The 18,761-nt window shown below is 48.7% G+C and overlaps 1 protein-coding gene across 4 annotated transcripts in view; it reads left to right on the forward strand.

The window, feature by feature from the left end:
* DIS3L2 (DIS3 like 3'-5' exoribonuclease 2) overlaps positions 1 to 18,761 on the forward strand; it is a 165,779-nt gene that overhangs the window by 139,039 nt on the left and 7,979 nt on the right. The gene's annotated exons all lie outside the window — the stretch shown is intronic.

Genomic DNA, 18,761 nt, shown 5'->3' on the forward strand with positions numbered 1-18,761 from the left:
AGCAACGAGCTGTAAATTCTAGGCAAGATTTTTGCTGTTTCTTAGGCCATATTTGCAGGTGCTGTAGTGCTACCTTGTCCCCAGCTGGCTCTCCTCTAGCACAGCTCCCCTGCTCCCTTTGCCTCCAGGTACTGCTCTCTTTCTCAGATCATCAGGGTTGCTGCCATGGCTGATACACCAGCTTGCATTGAGCCATTGAGTTGCATTCTAATTCCTCGCTGCAGCTGGGTTTTGTGTCAGGATTATGAATTTGCGGTGTGGGCTTTCACGTTCTTTTTGGAACCATTTCTAAACCCAAAGGAGCAGCATCTCACATGGAAGCACTTAGAGACCTCTCACAAAGGCAGCGTTGGAGTCTGGACCATTTCTGCCCTCCAAGGATGCAGAACATTACAGGTACCACTGCTGTGCAGGGTAGCCACTTGCGGGCAGCACCACACAGCTCTTCAGGATGAAGAGTGAAAAATAGCTCCAGTTGAAAGGAGAAGTGGTGCCCCCTTTTATATGAAGATCAACGATGCCTGGTACATTGGATTATCTTTTAAAACACTAGGACTTCAAATGCCAGGGTGCATGCACTCCTTCTGCTGACAGGTTAGTGATATATGATGTTGTTTGGGTTAGCAACTGAGCTCCTTTGTGCAAGCTTTTCATAAGGTGAATATAATATCTGCAGTGATGTACTCAACATTGCATCAGGAGAGCCAGCCTATAATTATGCTTGAATTGTTGGAATGGGTTATTTGTCATTTGCACATTAGCTCACTCCGTTTATTGCTACCACTCAGGGCTGCAGCAAACTTGGTGTAAACAGAGCTTAGGTGGAGGTTTTGGTCTTTTGATTATTTTTTTTTTTAATGCAGCAAAGCAGAATTTCCTTGGGTTTCTTCCTGTTTTCTGGAATGGCTGTTCACTGGCAGTGATAGGAGCAAAATATCTGAACCAGCTGACTCAGCGTGACTCCTTTGTTTTCAAAGACAGCTCTCAGGTGTATGGCTCAGCTTGGACTTTGGCATGGACTTGGTGGCTTTGGAGTGAGCCAGAAGGTTCTCCACTGTATGTTTTGGGGTCTTTTGTCTGTTTGTTTCAAGGAACCGAGTCTTCTTTGTGCTAAGAACTGCCTTATTATGTGGTTGTTTCAAGACGTGCATCTTTGCTCAAAGCAGCACTGCTTGTCTTGGGGTAATCAGAGAATCCTTAAGATTGGAAAGGACTTCTGAGATCACCAAGTCCAACCCCAGCCTACCCCCACCGTGCTCATTGACCACATCCCTTAGTGCCACATCTCCTTGGTTCTTGAACACCTCCATGGATGGTGATCCCACCACCTCCCTGGTCAGCCTGTGCCAGTGCATCGTCACCTTTGAGAAGCTTTTTTTCCCTAATATCCAACCTGAGCCTCTCCCGGTGCAGCTCAAGGCCTTTCCCTTGAGATACCTGATGGTACCTAATTTTCTTGCTAGTGATCAGCAAATACATACCCAGCCTGCTCTGAGCTGCATGGCTCAGGGCACTTGCTGAAGGTGCCATCTTGTTTGCCTTGTGTTGCAGGCATGGATTTCATGGGGGAGGTCCGTATACATGTGGTCCCTTGGCATCTCAGCTTGGATGAGTGCCGTCCAATAGCAGTTATTCACCTGAAGCTTATAAAATGAATGTTTAGATTTCAGATCAAAAATAAAATCAATTCCATTTGCAGAGCTGGATCTACCAGCTAATGTCAAATTCTCCGGAGTGGGATTTTCACTTCACGGTGCCCTGTTGGACACATTGGCTTAGTTGGCACAGGGCACATCCTACTGTTCTGTAGCCCCAGGCTCAACTCTACACATCACATAACGTTTTGCAAGCATTTCTGAAGTCTTATTGGATTGCAGACAGCTGAGTTGCCCTGTCACTCTTTCCTGGTGAGCTGTAGTAGGGTTTAGGTATTGCTGGAGGGCATTTGAAGCTGTTGGGCTAATAAAGCTTGTATTTTCTTTGGAAAATAGCACTTTGGTTGTAAGGAATAAATTAAGGAATAAAAATAACACTTTGGTTGTAAGCAGCCACTGGGTTTGAGGCTACATAAGCCTCCCTTGGGCTCAGAGCACTAGCAAGATTTGGTGGAAGATGTCCGTGTGGATGAGAACAAGACTGGAAGCACAGGGCAAGCCAGGCCATAAAAGCAATATCTCAGAGCTGACAAAGCAGGATGGAGTTTGGAGTTTTTCTTTTGATACCATATCTTGTCTTTTGTTTGACTTTTTGGTGCTGAACTTTATCCAAGTCTGCAGGTGATGCATGTCCTTCACCTGCCAAAGAGTAACCATTGGAGTTGGCCAAGCAGTGCAGGTGAACTGTTCTGTCACCAAATGTGGAGATAAACCAGTCCTGGTTTAGCATGTGCTCAGTGTAGGTGAAATTGTCCAGGAGACTAAGAGTGCACATTGACCTTTAAGACTCCAAAAGATATGTAATGCTTTCTGCCTTAAGATAGGCACAGAACATCACAAAGGCTGCTGGGATGTATGCTGCAAAATAGCCTTTGCCACCCGAGACCTTGGGCAGTGCGGAGTTGTTCTTTCTTATAGAAGGGACCCCTGGCCATTTCCAAGTGGGAAGAAGGGTTCTTAGGAAGGGCTTTGCCCTGGGTACTGCTTATGTGCTCTTCTCAACATGGACCTGTCTCCTCCTCTTTCTGCCACCCAGCTACTTCAGTGACAGGTTGCCAGTCCTCCAGTGCTGTAGAAATAGTAACTCTCAGCTCCTTGGAGTGCCATTGTCATGTGGGGACTGCCGATGGAAAAGGAGACCAAGGAAACCTGCCCTTCCCCATTGTGAGCCAATAGGATTTGATGATCTGATTCCTTGCAGATGAAAATTTGAGGCTTTCCTTGGTGTCGTACACAAATCCCATGTGCATGAGTAGATCTCTCTCTAAAACCCCATGAAGTACCAGGTCAGCCACCCTCCAGAGGGGTGTGTGAGCCCTGCTCTCCTAGATTTCAATCCTGAGTTTGTTGTTTGGCCTATTTCAGTGTTTTCACTTGGTGAGGAGCTGTTCAACCTCCTCGTCAGTGCTGGATACCCGGGTGTTCAGTGACAGTCAAATAGGTGGGAAAATCAGCTGCAATTGTAACTGAGTCAGAGATGCTGTCTCCATGTGTCATCCCTGGAGATCTGTTTACGTATCCATTCGCAGTCTGTTTGGAAGCCTTGGTAGCATTTCAGCATCATTTCCCTGGCCTATATATATCTGTGTAATGCCCAAGGCACTGAGCTGTATCTGAGTTAGAATTGTTAACCTGTGGGTCTGGATATTTTCAGTAGTGCTGAATCACTCAAGTCTCTGATTAGCCCTTAGGTACATGGGGTGCAGGTTTGACGTGGGGAAGAACAAACAATCCTTCCACATGTTCAAGGGCAAGTTAGATGGACACCTGATTGAGTGGGTGACCGCCCTGCCCCTGTCAGAGGTTTTGAACTGGATGATCCTTAAGGTCTCTTCTGAGCCCCGCTGTGCTATGATTCTAGATGAAGCCTCTCTCACTTTTACCTAAAAACCAAGTTGCTGGATTGACTTTGTGTCCAGGAAGACCCTGTGCTGAGGATCGTCAGACCCCCAGCCATCCTCTCCCAGTGGGATTTCTAGGCATAGTTTTTCATGTTAAATATGGAAAAGAAGCCTTTGTTTTGGCTTGTTCTCCACATCCTTGAATGTGCAGCCATGTTGCAGTGACTTCTCTGGTGAATCTAGGTTGTGTTGTCCACTTCACTCCATGACATTACAAGCTGGGAGCACTGGGACCAGCAAGCAAGGGTGTGTGCTTTCCATCACTTTGTTAGGATGTGCTTGAGATGCAACCACGCAGTGAAAAGCTGCATGCAGCATCAGGCAGTAGAGGAAGACCAAAGGCAACAAAGGGGATGCTGGGGACCCAGAGCACGTGTTGTGCTGGCAGTGCCAAAAGAGGCTCTGCTCAGAGACACCTTCGTGCTGCTGCCTGCTGTTTGAGCTTTGGGTTTGCCATGGGCAATTATACAGGGTGTTCAGCACTAAGTACTGCTGCTCCTCTGGGGATCAGCAGATCAGCAGCGTAAGTTGGACTAAGCGGGTGGATTGTCAGCCAGGTGGGGTTGTTTGCTCTCGAAGAGCTCACGGCTGAAGTGATCTATCTAGGAATAAAGCACACATTTCAAAGGTGAGAGAGATTAGCCACTGGGTAAAGTATCCCAGGAGAACACCAGCAAGTTCTCCCTCTTTCAAGGACAAGAGTGCGCTTCCTAGAGGTGTTCTTGGAAATCAGAGGGTGGGAGAGGAAGCACTTCTCCTTACTTACTCTTGGGCAGCAAGGGTGAGTGGTTTTCCTTTCTCCATAGATGCCATGCTTTGCTCTTTGGGTCCTGCTGCCTTTTCAACTGTATATATTTTTTTTCAAAGTTCAGTGCAGCTAAATCAATCTGGTGATGGACTTTGTTCCCTGTGTTCCCTGCTTCTGCATTGAAAGAAGGAGCTTCATATCACCACTGTGTTTTGTGTGCTCATTTCCTCAGGTTATCACGGTCACCCTAAATGAGGTTCTCGTTACAGCTTAGTACTTTCACCTCTTTCAATTTGTCATGTGTTAGGCATTCTGGAGCCAAAACCCAAGCCAGGGTTTGTTACCTGGCTTTACCTGTACCGTTGGAGACGGTCACAGCAGTGTAAGAGGATTTGGTCACAACTTCCTTTCAAGATAATGGGAAGATCTTGCTTGAAAGATCTTGCTTGGCAGTACTAAGGTCCACAAGTCCATGGGACCTGATGGGATGCATCCACGTGTACTGAGGGAGCTGGCGGAGGTCATTGCCGAACCGCTCTCCATCATTTTTGAGAGGTCTTGGATGACAGGGGAGGTCCCTGAAGACTGGAGGATAGCCAGTGTCACTCCGGTCTTCAAAAAGGGCAAGAAGGAAGACCCGGGTAATTACAGGCCTGTCAGCCTCCCCTCTGTCCTTGGAAAGGTGATGGAACAGCTGTGCTGGATGCCATCTCCAGACAACTGGGAGAAAAGGAGGATATCAGGAGTAGTCAGCATGGGTTCACCAAGGGGAGGTCGTGCTTGACCAATCTGGTAGCCTTCTATGATGTTGTCACATGCTGGGTGGATGGGGGGAGAGTGGTAGATGTAGTCTACCTTGATTTCAGCAAGGCGTTTGATACTGTCTCCCACGACATCCTTATAACAAAGCTGAGGAAGTGTGGGATAGATGAGTGGACAGTGAGGTGGGTTGAGAACTGGCTGAGTGGCAGAGCACAGAGGGTCGTCGTTGGCGATGTAGAGTCTGGTTGGAGGCCTGTAACCAGCGGTGTTCCTCAGGGGTCGGTGCTGGGTCCGGTCTTGTACAACATCTTCATCAGTGACCTTGATGAGGGGATGGTGGCCACCCTCAGCAAGTTTGCTGATGGTACGAAGTTGGGAGGATTGGCTGACACGCCTGAAGGCTGTGCTGCCATTCAGCAAGACCTGGACAGGCTGGAGAGCTGGGCAGAAAAAAACCGGATGAAGTTCAACAAAAGCAAGTGTAGAGTCTTACACCTAAGGAGGAATAATTGCATGCACCAGTACAGGTTGGGGGATGAGCTGCTGGAGATGAGCTCTGCGGAGAGGGACCTGGGTGTCCTGGTGGAAGACAGGTTGGCCACGAGCCAGCAGTGTGCCCTTGTGGCCAAAAAGGCCAATGGCATTCTGATTAAAAAGAGCGTGGCCAGCAGGTCGAAGGAGGTGATCCTCCCCCTCTACTCTGCCCTTGTAAGACCTCATCTGGAGCACTGCGTCTAGTTCTGGGCTCCCCAGTACAAAAAAGACAAGGATCTCTTGGAAAGAGTCCAGCGGAGGGCCACGAAGATGGTGAAGGGCCTGGAGCATCTCTCCTATGAAGAAAGGCTGAGTGAACTGGGTCTGTTCAGCCTTGAGAAAAGAAGACTGAGAGGGGACCTGATCCAGGTCTATAAATATCTAAGGTGTGGGGGACACAGTGGTGAGCCAGTCTCTTTTCAGTGGTACGTGGAGACAGGACAAGGGGAAACGGCCAGAAACTGCAGCATAGGAAGTTCTGCACAAACATGCACAAGAACTTCTTTACGGTGAGGGTGACGGAGCACTGGAACAGGCTGCCCAGGGGGGTTGTGGAGTCTCCTTCTCTGGAGATGTTCAAGTCTTGCCTGGACGCCTACCTGTGCAACCTGATGTAGGGAGCCTGTTTTGGCAGGGGGTTGGTCTTGGTGATCTCTAGATGACCTCTCATCTCTAGATGACCTCTAGATCTCTAGAGGTCCCTTCCAACCCCTACAGTTCTGTGAAAGAAACCTTCTTGGTGATTGGAGCATGCTTTGCATTAATGTTTCCATTAATTTTAATGGGAAATGGTACTAAATTCTTCAAATCAGCTTCAAACATCTTAAGTTTTATGTCCTTCACCTGCCTCACCTAAAATGGGGCTGATGAGCAGAAGTGCTCTTAAATGAGCAGTACCATTATTGACCAAGGTGTCTTTGTTTTTCCACCTTTGCCCTCCTTAGAAATGCTCTGTTGTGTGATGTCCCCTGTGGGGGCCCCAATTCCCAGCAGTTAGTGAGTCAGATGGATCTGCATTGATCTGTCTGCGCAGGGTGAGCCAATACCAGCCAGAAATTCTCCTTTTCCTCTGCCTGCACGTTACTATCATATGATAGATAAATGGCAAGTACGGGGCAAGAAGGAAATAAATGCTGTACTAATGCGTAGGAAGGATCATTAGGACAGAAAGACATTGATATGGCTAGGCTGCAGCTGACCTGCATCTCTGTGCTGAACATTGTGCCCTGCGGAATAGCCACTGCAGAAGGCAGATCTCAGCAAGGTTTCTGCTTGTTGCAGGGAGTGCAGAGACACAGAGTTTGGTTCAGAGTAAGAACTGGTTCTTGGCAGCAGCACAGTGATGCCTGCTGTAGGAAACGCCTCCTAGTGCAGCTACAAAACTGTGGAATCATAGACCTATTTGAGTTGGAAGGGACCTTCAGAGGCCATCTGGTCCTAATGAGCAGGGACGCCTACAGCTCCACGTCCTGCCTGATAGATGTTCTTGGGTCACTCAGGTCTGTGCGGTCCTTGCCCCAGTCAAGGCACAACAGAGGTCATGGGAAACGAGAGAAGGCATGCGTTGCTTTAGCAAATATACAAGAGGAGGAGCATGGTACTGGGCTCAGCTTGTGTCTGTGGGTCCCTTTGGGGATGCGCATTTGGGAGGGGGGAACAGGACAAGCATCCTGCAAGCTGCCTGGCTGCTTTGAAGAGTGGAGCCAAGAGATGCTGGTCACAATATCCACAGTGGGTGCAGCTATCCCTGAGCTCATAAGAGTGCAAAAGGGGGGCAGAGGGACATTGCTTTGAGTGTGCTCATCCAGGGCTTTCATCTGCACGGTGCCACTACTTGTACTTGACAGCTCAGTTATTGTTGCAAAGTATGATTTAATAGTGAGACTTGATTACAACATGCAAATGTAGCGGCTGGGGGACTATCTCAGAGGTTTGTGGAGATTAGCTGTTAAATTGGCCAGTGCAAAAACATTATTAAGCAGAGAACATAATTACTCATCTTGTGCTTTTGTAGTGTATGGAAGAGACAGATTTGTTTAAAAGCCAGCAAGTCCTGTATAGAGAAAGAACTCGTGTAAATGCCACATCATGTACTGCTGTATGTTGCAGCATATTTTATTAGAGAAGCAATACTTAATAACAGCATTTGGGAACTTGTGGAAGAAATCCATTATATTTTTCTGCATCGTAAAGGCAAACCTAATGTCTGTTCTGCGTGAAGGCTGTGCAGATATTGAAACATCTCCTTTTGGTGGAGGTTGATTGCTTTTATGGAGATTGTATCATATGGATATAAATAAATCCAGCACTTGATGTGGGATCTGGGAGCAGAGCTTCAGACTGAAGCATCTATCTTCTGTCTGCATGCATTTCCTCTGAAATGCATCAAGGTTCCCATTAACACCTTAAGTGTGGGAAGTAGGAATAAAGAGAGACTGTCAGCACATGGAAAATGAAAGTCTAGGAGTGCACTTGTCTTTATTTTTCACCTTTCAGTCCTAGAGTAGTGTGTGGGGCAGTTGTTTAGTGCTGCACACCTGGTTCTCAGAGCAGTTGTGGTTGAGGGATTTCCTCCTCTCTGAGTTATTTGGGGTTGGGGAGCAGGGGATGGGTCCTGAGCCTCTGCACAGTGAACATCCACACGCAGGAAGCCCGGAACGCCTCTCCGCTCTTTCTTTGCAGTTCAGGAGCATTTGTACAGCAGTCACTGCTCCCTGAGCTGGATCCTGTGTGACTCAGAGCTGAACACTGAGCTGCATGAATGTCAGCATCCTGGCACAATCTGTTCAAATCACTGCACATCTGGATCCGCAGCCCATCCTGCTCCCTGCTTCACTGTGTGGCTGTGCACACACACAGGCACACCACCTTTCTGCCTTCCTGCTCTGTGCTGGTACATCCATCATTTTTGGGGCTGGCAGCGACTATGGGAGCTCACTGCTGCAAAGTGCCTGAACCAGGACCTGGCTGCTTGCTGCATCTGCACTGTGGCTGCATCCTTGCAGCAGCATCTGCATCTCTGCTTTCATTATCAAAGAAGGTAATCCTAAAAATACCTGTGAGCCAAGAGGACAGCTCTGCAAAGGTCTTGTGTCACCGTGTGAAGAGAAGATGATGCATGTCACCACTGCCAAGCATGAACGGTAGCAGCAGAGGTCAGAGATCAGCTGGAGGTGGATGGCTCAGCCCCACTGGCAGCAAGGCACAAACTCAGTGGGTGCCAAGTCCAGGAGCACAGAGTGGCTGAGCTGGGGCACACTGAGTGCCTGTGCAGGCACATCTTGGTACGGCTGATTTTTTTACAGTGATCTTTGATAATTTGTACGGAGCCCAACAGTGGGAGAAAGCACGTAGCAATGTTTCACAGTCTGGACCCAACTGCATGAGGGTTGAATGCATGCAAGCTGCTCTTATCTCCCTAAACAACGCATTCACACTTTTAAGCTGCAGATGCAGTGATCAGTGCTGATAAGCGCAATAAACTCCACGTGGTGGTAGCGTTGCAGTAGCAGTCCCTGGTAAGCAGAGAGCAAGCAGGAGGGATGTGTTCCTGTCAAGCTCCATTCTGGATGTACAACAGAGATGTTTGCTAGATGGGTGTTAACCTGTTCTCAGCCTGAAGTGCAAAGAATCGTTTGTGAAATCCTCTTCTCTGGCAGTACTGGTATGCAGTGGCTCTCAGCTGCAGGGTTGCTGTAAGGAGAGTTGTGCTGGCTCTTTTATGAATGATGGAGTTGTACTGTGTTAAGCTGAATAGCACAATTTGAGGTAAAACCTGCTCGTAACTGGTCCTAAGAGTTTGCCATTGCTTCTCTGAAACCCTGGAATAAGGCAGTGATAATTAATGGAGGTTAAAGTCCTCCTTCTGTCTGTGAGCTGGTTGGAAATGGAAAAGAAGGACCTGTCACAACTGTGACTGGCTCTAAACTGCTGTTAGGCTCTCCTCCTTCCCTTCCCTTGCCCCAAGTGGAAAATTGTATTGGAAAGCAGCAGAGAGAGCACTTAAATCTTTCCACAGTTCATTTCAAGCTCCCTTTCTTCTTCCCAGCCATTCCCAGGCCAGTTCGGGGCACGGATGGGAGACTGCATTGCTGGCTGAAACTTACAGGATGTTAAATAACAATGGGAGAGTGGCTCTCACAGAGAGCATGGTGTGCCTGGGCTGCACGTACCATGAGCTGCATTTCCCATGCTTTCACGTTCAGCCTGTTTGTGCATCAGTTCTGAAGAGCTTCCTTTCAGTATGAGATGTATCTTGGTGTGTTATGGAGCAAGCTCAGGCCAAAATGGGATTGGTGCCACCTCTGTGGCAGAGGGGCACGCTCTGTTGTTGAACAGTTCTTGATGGAGAGTTGGGGATCTTCTGGGGTCAGATTCCAGAAAGGACATGGCACTGTGTTTGGCTTCCCCAGATCTCAGTGTGTTCACATGTGTGTGACCAGAACATCAGGGACCTGCAGAGAGGCAGCAGGCATTGTGCACCCTTGTTTTTTCCCTATCCCACAGTATTTTCAGAACTTGGGAATGATAAGGGACCTCACTGTCCAACCTGATGTTGGAGGATGCAGTGCGCTCTGTGCACATGGGCAGTTTCAGGTTGGTGCTGCTCAGATTTGCAAATGGTTAGCCAAGTGGATAGAGCTGGTGGCCAGAGTCATTCCCATTGCTGAGCAGTGCTATGAAGGCTGAGCTGGGCTGCCAGGAAGGAATATGGCTGGTTGGGATCCAGCCACCACGGGAGCCTGAGTCACTCCATCTGTAGTACTGAGGACGTGCGAGGCCAGGGCTGGAAACACTCTTGCACTTCCAATAGCAGGGTCTTTGCAGTTGACTTTCCATGGTGGTTTCCCAATGTGGAGCATCAGATCCAGGCACTGAGGAAGAGGAGGGCATTGCCCTCCAATGCAGGATGGCGATGTAGAAACAAAAAGCAGATTTAATATTGTGCTTCCTTCTAAACTGTTCATTCGAGGGTTAAGCTGCTGGAAAGATGCAGCACTCAGGGCCAGGTATCTGTCAGGCCTGAACTGGAGGCTTGCCAAGACGTGGGGATATATGGCTTTATTTCTGTTTTGTCATGTGGAGATTAGTATTCAGTGTCTGTAGGACAAGAGGGCTCTGGGGCATCTTAGGATATGCCCCATGCTCCAAAAGAGCTTGTTGTTCTGGCTTTGCAACACTCAATGCAAAGGCAAGAATCGATGCCTGAAGTGCTCCTTTTCCAAGGATTAAAAGACACTGCCAAGGGTCTGCAAGATGCCTGTGTTGCAAATCTTATCGTGATCCAGTGCTGAGATCTGTTGATTTCAGCCTCGCAAATGTGCTGACAGATCTGTGTGTCTGCTTTTTGGTGATGGTAGATTCTTTCAGAAGTTTGATCTGTGCTATTGAACTCTGGTTGTAGCCTGGAAGGTAGCATTGCAAGGGCTCTCCTTCATCACACCTGTGTCCTTTATCAGCTGGAGGTGCTACAGCCATGCCCCCTCCTCTATACATCTCTGTTCTTGTGCTGCTGGGCGCTCTCAGTTTCGTGCCCAACATCAGTAGGATGTTTAGCTGCTTCTTCACTATCCCACTGTGTAAACAAGGCTAATTTCAGCCTGCTGCGATGTGTGGGCTTGCTGGAACGTGACTGTAAATTCAAGCCTGAATATTTTCTGGTAATGGATGGGGTGGTGATGCTGCATTGCTGCCTTTAATCTCAGCCTGTCCTTACACCAAGTTAACTTCAGGCTGTCCTCAGACCAAGCCAGGCTCTTCACAGCCCTGTGCCAATAAATCAAATGAAGGCACATAAATGTCAAGAGAGAGAAGTTACAGATGGAAAAGACCTACTGTACCCCAACCCTGTCCTGCTATAAAGGGAGGTAAGGCACTGTCAGGGATTTACAGCTCTGAGCCTGACCACTGGGGCCAGGCAGGGGAAATGTGGGGGGGGGATGGCCTCCATTTCCTGCTGCTTTTCCATCCCACTCATTTCTTTGCATTTCATTCCCTTGGCTTTATTTTTAGGAAAGAAAACAGTTGTTGGTTGTATATTCAGCAAAGCCGATAACATTCATTTTCCTGCTCATTGTTTTTCACTCAGAGCTATGCCTGACTTTTCTTCAGAAGCATGTTTTTCTCACCTAATATTTAGTTTAAGATTGTAGGAGCTGGATGTAAAACCTTCTGGGATGTTTACATCTGCCAAGAGGTTGCCTGAAAGCAGAAGTTATCCAAAGTACTCCAGTAGTCCCTACTTAGAAAACAGCACCCCCAAATCCCGCGTCGCCCGTTTCCCTTTCATCCTCTGGCCAACTGTTACGAGTTGTTTTAACCCGATGTGGTGTCCGTGTCCCACGTACCTTGCTCCCCTCCCCCTAGGGTTTCCATGTCTTTGAAAGCCTCTGTAACCAGAGCGTTCATTTGTTGTGCTTCACCATTGCTGCAGACCAAGAATAACAGCTGCGAGGCCAGCTGGATCCCTCGCTCTGTATTGATACAACTGTTCCCCTTAACCTGCCCACACTCAGTGCTACAACGGCAGCTCTGAGGTTGAAACAGAGCGGCGATGGGCAGCGCTGGGAGCCCTGCTCCGTGCTTGTTTTCCTATAAGCTCGAACAACACTTACAAGCGTGGTTAGGAACTGGATCAGAGACCCAGAGGGGCTGTGGGATAGTTATCCTTGGAGATTGCTAGAACTCAGCTGCAAAAGGCCAACCTGGTCCAGCTTTGAAGTTATCCTGCGCTGAACAGGAGAGGGGCTCACTTGGCAAGTCACTGCCTGGCTTCATCAGCATCAAGGGGCACGTGTTGGGTTGTTGTTCCACTGCTGCCTTTGGCTGCCAGATTATTTAGATTACTCTGCATGATTTTGGTCTTTTAAAACTTTTTTTTTTAGCTTGCTGTTCTTGTTCATCTCCTCATGAACTTTCTCACTCTCCTGCTTGTTTGTCCCTGGGTCACGTCCAGGTTGAATGCCCGACCCAGACACTGCCCATCTCAGGGTATGCTACCAGTCTGGGATGCCTAACACATCTGTTTTATTTTCCCTTTGCCTGTAAGTTTGTCTTGTTCTTTGGAAGTAATCAACTCTTCAGTGTCAAGTAAGCTGGGAAAAAGCATAACCAAAGGCTCAAGGCAGAGGTGCACGTAAGGTCTACGTCTTCTTAGCTGCAGGGGCTGTAGAACATTAACTGATGGGGATGTGGAATGGGAAGGCATTGGTGGCAGCTCCAGGTGACTCCCTGTTGCACTGTCTGTTCTGAAGGTGTTTTTCCCAGTACTGAAAATTTGTCTCAGCTTAAACCACAATAATAGAAAGCTCACTTTCTGGAGCAATCCCAAGAGAAGGTTAATGTTTACAAGCTCTTAGCTTCAGGTTTTATCTCCATCCCTTGCTAGCACAGAGATAAAATCCCTTTAAAAGTCCCTTTTGATCTTTCTGGTTCATGACACGGCGTTAGTAAGACACGTTCCATATGGCAAATATCTTCATAGAAATGCAAGTTTTTCTCATCCTTCTAGGGGCCAGTAACAGATCAGGAGCCCCCTGCATACAGGGGTTGTGGCTTTATAATGGAGCATCAGTGATGGACAGTGTACTCCTGCTTGGAAATGTCAGAGTGTTATTTCTGCCTCAGTGGCTTAAGATCATCTGTTTACCTAATGGACTTACATTTGCATTTTGCAGGTGTTGTGTTAATATTAATGTGTTGTCTGAATTGTTAATATTCCTTCACTTCAGCGTTACATTAATGAAGGCTGCAGGGGATGGAAAAAAGACCCAACTAATTAATTAAATGGGCAAAAAGCATCTTTAACTTTCCATCGTGCTGCCCTTTGCTTCCCCCTAATGGGTCTTGGCATTTCTGGTCAGCAGCCATGTAACACATGCTGCTGTACGGAGCACTCAGCAGCAGACTTGCTAATTTTTCTGACCCATAAATCATTGGCATAAACTTTTAACTGTGAGGAAAAGTGCCTTTCATTCCTGCTTCCTCATTTCAGTAGGAAACACAGCCTGATAACAGGCGGTGCTGGGCTGATGCGTGGGGCTGGAGGCTCTCACGTCAGGAGAGGGGCTGTCTGCATTTCTTCAGGAATTCTTTCCATTCCCCTCTTAGTCGGACTCTGGATGACATTAATATTATGTGTCTATGAGAGGATTCGTGTCATAAGCTCTGCTTTCAGAGCCAGTCCTCTATCAGGCCGTAAGTTTCAGGAATGTGGGCCGCCAGTCCTCAGTCCTCCGTCGGGATCCGGTCTGTAGGGTGTTTCCCCTCTCCTGAGCTCTGTCCCAGACCTGGCCCGGCTCTGGGTTGTTTTGCTGGGCACCACCTCAGCTCAGGAGCATCCTAATGCATTTCCAGCAATGAGCTTTTCCAGCCCAGGTGGTGATTGCTCCCCATTAGACCCATTGGCTGAACGCAGAATTTAGTGGTACGTGTTTGTGGTCCCTGGTTGTCCCTCCCTGCAGCTGTGCAGGGCTCTGATCATCCTTTTGCAGCTCCTTGGAGACTTGAGAGCTCCATGAGCCAGTGGCTCTGTGCACCTGGTACAGGAACCCTGGCAGCTCAAGGTGCAGTTTTGCACAGGAGGACACATCAGTTCCATGCAAGGAGCCTGAAGGTTGTCACCAATTTGCATGAGAAGGAGCAGACTGCAGTCATATTAACTTTTAATGAGGAGGCGCAGCCCGCAGGTGCCGTGTCCTCTGCACGTCTCTCTTCACTTCAGCACTGTTTCCTTCCACACTCAGCCCAAGGTGGGATGTGGGGCCATCACCAAACCCACAGATGAGGCTGAGGAGCTCCACGCCAAGGCATTTCCCTTCTACTCAGCTGAGCGTCAGTGGATGCTGGGCGTCCCATGGCCACCGGTGCTGTCTGCAGCACCCCAACATCCATCGCGACGCGGGGCTGCCGGATGAAGTCAGCTTTTTATGTAACACTGCAAAATGTCAATAATTTCAAAGGAACTTAGGCAAATGGGTCTGGCGGTCTAAATCCCTGCGTGCAAACCCAGTGCATCAGGCTTTAAGCAATTAATTTCTAATCGCGCCCAGTGCCTCCAGTAGCCCAGCTTTAGGATTGGGAGCTTAAACGGTTTTCCACTGTACCACACTTAATTTGGATAAAGGGAAGTGAGCGGTGTCATGGCATTCCCAGCCTGAAGGTGTGAGAGTGGCCAGTAAGGGACATTTGTATTCAGAAAACCCTCCCATGCATTTGTGTTCTAGGCATCTATTACCAAAAAGGCACCGTAGCTAATAAAAAGGACATTCATTATGCCCTGGAAAAGGAGTTCATTAGAGGGAAAAGCCATTCTAGCTTCGTAAGAAATGAATGTGAAACTGCCTCAGAGCTGCTATTCTCATCAAGTTTCAGTGTTAACAGTTTTAACCAAGAGCTAATTGAGCAATCTCAGAAAGTGGAGTAATTCCATTATTCAGCTCAGCTTTGTTCAAGGCTACTGCCAGCTGTTAAAGGAGCACAAATGACTTTCATCGGGCCAGGAACCACCAGCCTTCTTGCCTGTTGCTACTTTTTCTTTCAAAAAATGTAGGGCTTATGTTCTTTTGGCAGTTGTCTTTGGCAAAGGAAGATCCACACCGGCATTGCAAGCATTGTGTGTTGGATTGCCATAATGCGGCAATCCAACTTTTGGACAACAGGAGATGCCATGTTCAAAACTCATCAAGCAGCAGTGCATGGCTGAAGATGCTCCTCTCCATTGGGCAGTGTCACAGGAGGACAGCAGACTGTTCTCAGAGGATTTCGAATAGAAAAGGGCCATTGCAGGCTCCACTCTGCCTGCTGGTTACAGAGCACAGTTCTGTCGTTGGCTGCACTCTCAGGAGATGAGGGCTTAGCTAATGTTGCTTTCAATTTCCTTTTCTTCATGGAAGAGTTGTAATCAAAAATAAATGTACACGATTTAAAGAAAAGAAGAAAAAGTCATCACATATTCGGTGTCTTTGGACTTAAAGCTTTGGAGAGCATGTGCTGGCTGAACTGTGCCGTTCCTTTGCTGTTTTCCCTCAACAACTGCAGCTGCTGTTGGATGTGCACCGCTCTGTTTGCAGCCTTTCGTGGAAGGTGACTTTCTCCTGGTGAGCACAGCAGGATTTAGAGTCCCACTCCCAGGAGGTGGCTGTAGATCTGTTTGTTATGAGATTGCATTGCAGCGATAATCCCCTTCCAGCCAGCGGAGAGTGTGGGCTCTCAGTGATGCACTGCCCTCAGCAAGTATATCCATCTGTGTCTCTGGAGACCTTTCGGGTACACACAGACAGGCTGAGGCTCTCTATTTTGAGCACTAGCTTCCCATGGCACTGTTCAGTTCCCTGCCTCATTCGTGCACTTTAGTGGATTGCAAACAAAATCCTTGTCTCTCTCCTTTGCAGCAAACCTTGCTTTGCTAATGTCATTTGTCAAGTTAATCAGGGAGAGTGGGCACTTCTATGGCTGCTGTGTAGCCTGGCCACATTGCTATGGAAACAAGCAGCCAAACAGGCATTTTGCTTGCCCTGCTTCACTCTGAGGAGCTTTGGCACGAGAAACCAATATTTTATTTGCCATCAACAAAACAGCTCACTGAGGATGCGAGTAGTTTTTCAAGGTTGATGTCAAGAGATTGGAGAGGATCAGAGCAAATAATAACCTTGCTGCTACCACAGTTTCAGGGAGTAGGTGTGCAGCTCTTCTTCCCGTGCCACATGGATGTTTGGTGCTGACAGCGGCTGTGCAAGAGGAGTTCCAGCTCAGCAGCCTGGCTCTGGGGCTGCTGGCTGGTGTCATAGTCCTGCCCAGCTGGACTCAGAGGTTCATAGAATCATTAGGATTGGAAAAGACCTCCAAAATCACCAAGTCCAACCCATCCCTGCCAAGCTCACTGACCACATCCCTCAGTGCCACATCTCCACGGTTCTCAAACACCTCCAGGGATGGTGACCCCAGCACTGCCTGAGCAGCCTGTGCCAGTGCACCACTACTTTTTCTGGGAAGAATTTTTTTCTAATATCCAACCAGAAAAGCACGATGGTCTGTGATTCTGTCTGTGTTTGAGAGCATCTCAGAAGCCCGGAATCTCAGTGAGCTGTAGGAGCCGGCGTGCCTCACTCACGTGTGAAACTTGAAGGCGAATTCTTTTGAAAACTGTACACTCAATCTGACCTCTTACATAAGTCAAGGTATAGAGTTTCACCCACTAACTCCTGCACCGAGCCCATAACTCATAAGCAAAATCCAGGTATTGAAAGAGCCGGCAGAGGATGCTTACGTACTTTACCAGGCTCTCCTCCCTCTCCCGCGTGCACGTACTAAATGATGCGTTGAACAGCTTTGGAAGCACTCCCCACTGCAGTGCAGGCATATGGGGCTGGTGGTACCTGCAGGCACCCACATGGGGACAGCCACTTGCCTGCCCACACCACAGGGCAGCAGAGGAAACCTTGCGTGAGCTCGGAAAGGGCAAAAGTTCAGATCAGTTTGTTTATGGGATTTTATGGAAGCAGGAGCCAAGGATAGCTCAGCTAATCCAGAGGAAACTGTAGCGATGGCGTTAGGCTGCATTTCACATGGGATGCAATCAGCGCGCGTTCAGACGGACCCGTCTTTCTGTCTCCATTTTTTTTAGCCATGAAATATTTTTCTTTGCACTCCTGTCTGCCAGCTGCATTGAGCCAAGCTCTGGGCTCAGCTGTCTTAAGAAAAAAGGGGCAAAAATAAGACAGACAGAAAGAACACCTTCTTGTCATTGACCTCCTTCTTGATCTCCTGGCTGTTGGGTGGCAGTGCTGTCCCCAGTGCCACCAGCAGCCTTCAGTGGCTGTCTTTGATGCTGTCTGGGAGCTCATGCTCCAGGTGTGAAGGTGTGGAATAGATGGAAGAAGGGATTTGATGGAACAAAACTTGCTGCTTGTTCTCCTTCAGGTGTAAAAGGCGCTGCCTTCTGCCTCTGGTGCAGCCCTGTTGGTCTCCTTGTCCCTACAAGCTGTCTGCAGGCATGGTGGCTGAAGTGCATGTAGAAGATGGGGATGCTGCAAGCTGGCCAGCCCTGGGTTGGGTGCCCAGCACCCTGGGGCCATGCTGTCCCACAGCCCCCAGGCACTGGTGACCGTAGAGGGACTGATGTTGCCATCTGGTGGCTTAGCTGTACAGGAGCAGCAAGGTTTTGCTCAGCCTTCTTGGAAGCCGCTCAAACAAGTGGCTGTGGATGCCACCACCACGTCCACAGCACCTAGCCCTCTTACACCAGGCTGTGGGTGCACTGTCCACCCAACTGCCTCATCCCTTGGCCTGCTGGATGTTGCCATTCAGTGTTAGGGGACTGGTGGCCCCTTCACACTTGTGCTGTGCTGCTGTGCCCATAGGGTCTCCCTCCTGCCCTCCTGTTGACCTCTCCACAGCAGTACACTTCCCAGCCTTGGCAGAGCCCACAAAGATCTTGTTAAGGGATCTCCTTCTTGTTAAAGATGAATATTTCCACTGCTTACTACAAGCAGCACGTGCACGTCCTCCTCTGGGCTCGTCTTTAATTATTTCTTTTCTCTTCCGAGCCCTTGTCAAGTCCTCCCTGACTGGGAGCACATTGCAGCTGGATCGTGCATACCCTGCACATCACACCCATGCTCCTGGGGCACAGGGATTTGCAGGATTCAGGACCCTGCCCCACGTCTTGCAGCCAGCCCTGCAGAATTGCTGCCCTGCGTGCAGGAGGGCTGAGCTGCCCTGATTTGTAGTAGCTCTCTTGGGCATTGTGTGGAGTGTGACGTTACTACTGTAAATCTATTATCTTTTGTGGCAATTAAGATCAATTAGGAGCCTGGAGAATACAAGCAGCAAATAACTGGAGGCCCAATTAAGCACATCTTGTTGTTTATCTGAGCCCAGATAAACAAGTCTCTGGTGGCACAGCCCCTTGGATGGGAGGAAACCACAGTTGGTGGCACTGGGATCAGGGCCCTAGAGATCCCAGTTCATTGAGCCCAAGGGTGGCACAGCACCCCACAGTCCAAATCCAGTCTTCATTTTATAACTCCCTGGTTCACAGACTCACAGAATGGCCAGGGTTGGAAGGGAATCAAGGGTCATGAATCTCCAACCCTCCTGCCACATGCAGGGCCACCAACCTCCCCATTTAATGCTAGACCAGGCTGCTCAGGGCCCCATCCA

This window comes from Tympanuchus pallidicinctus, unplaced genomic scaffold, assembly GCF_026119805.1.
Source record: "Tympanuchus pallidicinctus isolate F22 unplaced genomic scaffold, pur_lepc_1.0 scaffold22, whole genome shotgun sequence".
In the NCBI taxonomy this organism is placed as follows: Eukaryota; Metazoa; Chordata; class Aves; order Galliformes; family Phasianidae; genus Tympanuchus; species Tympanuchus pallidicinctus.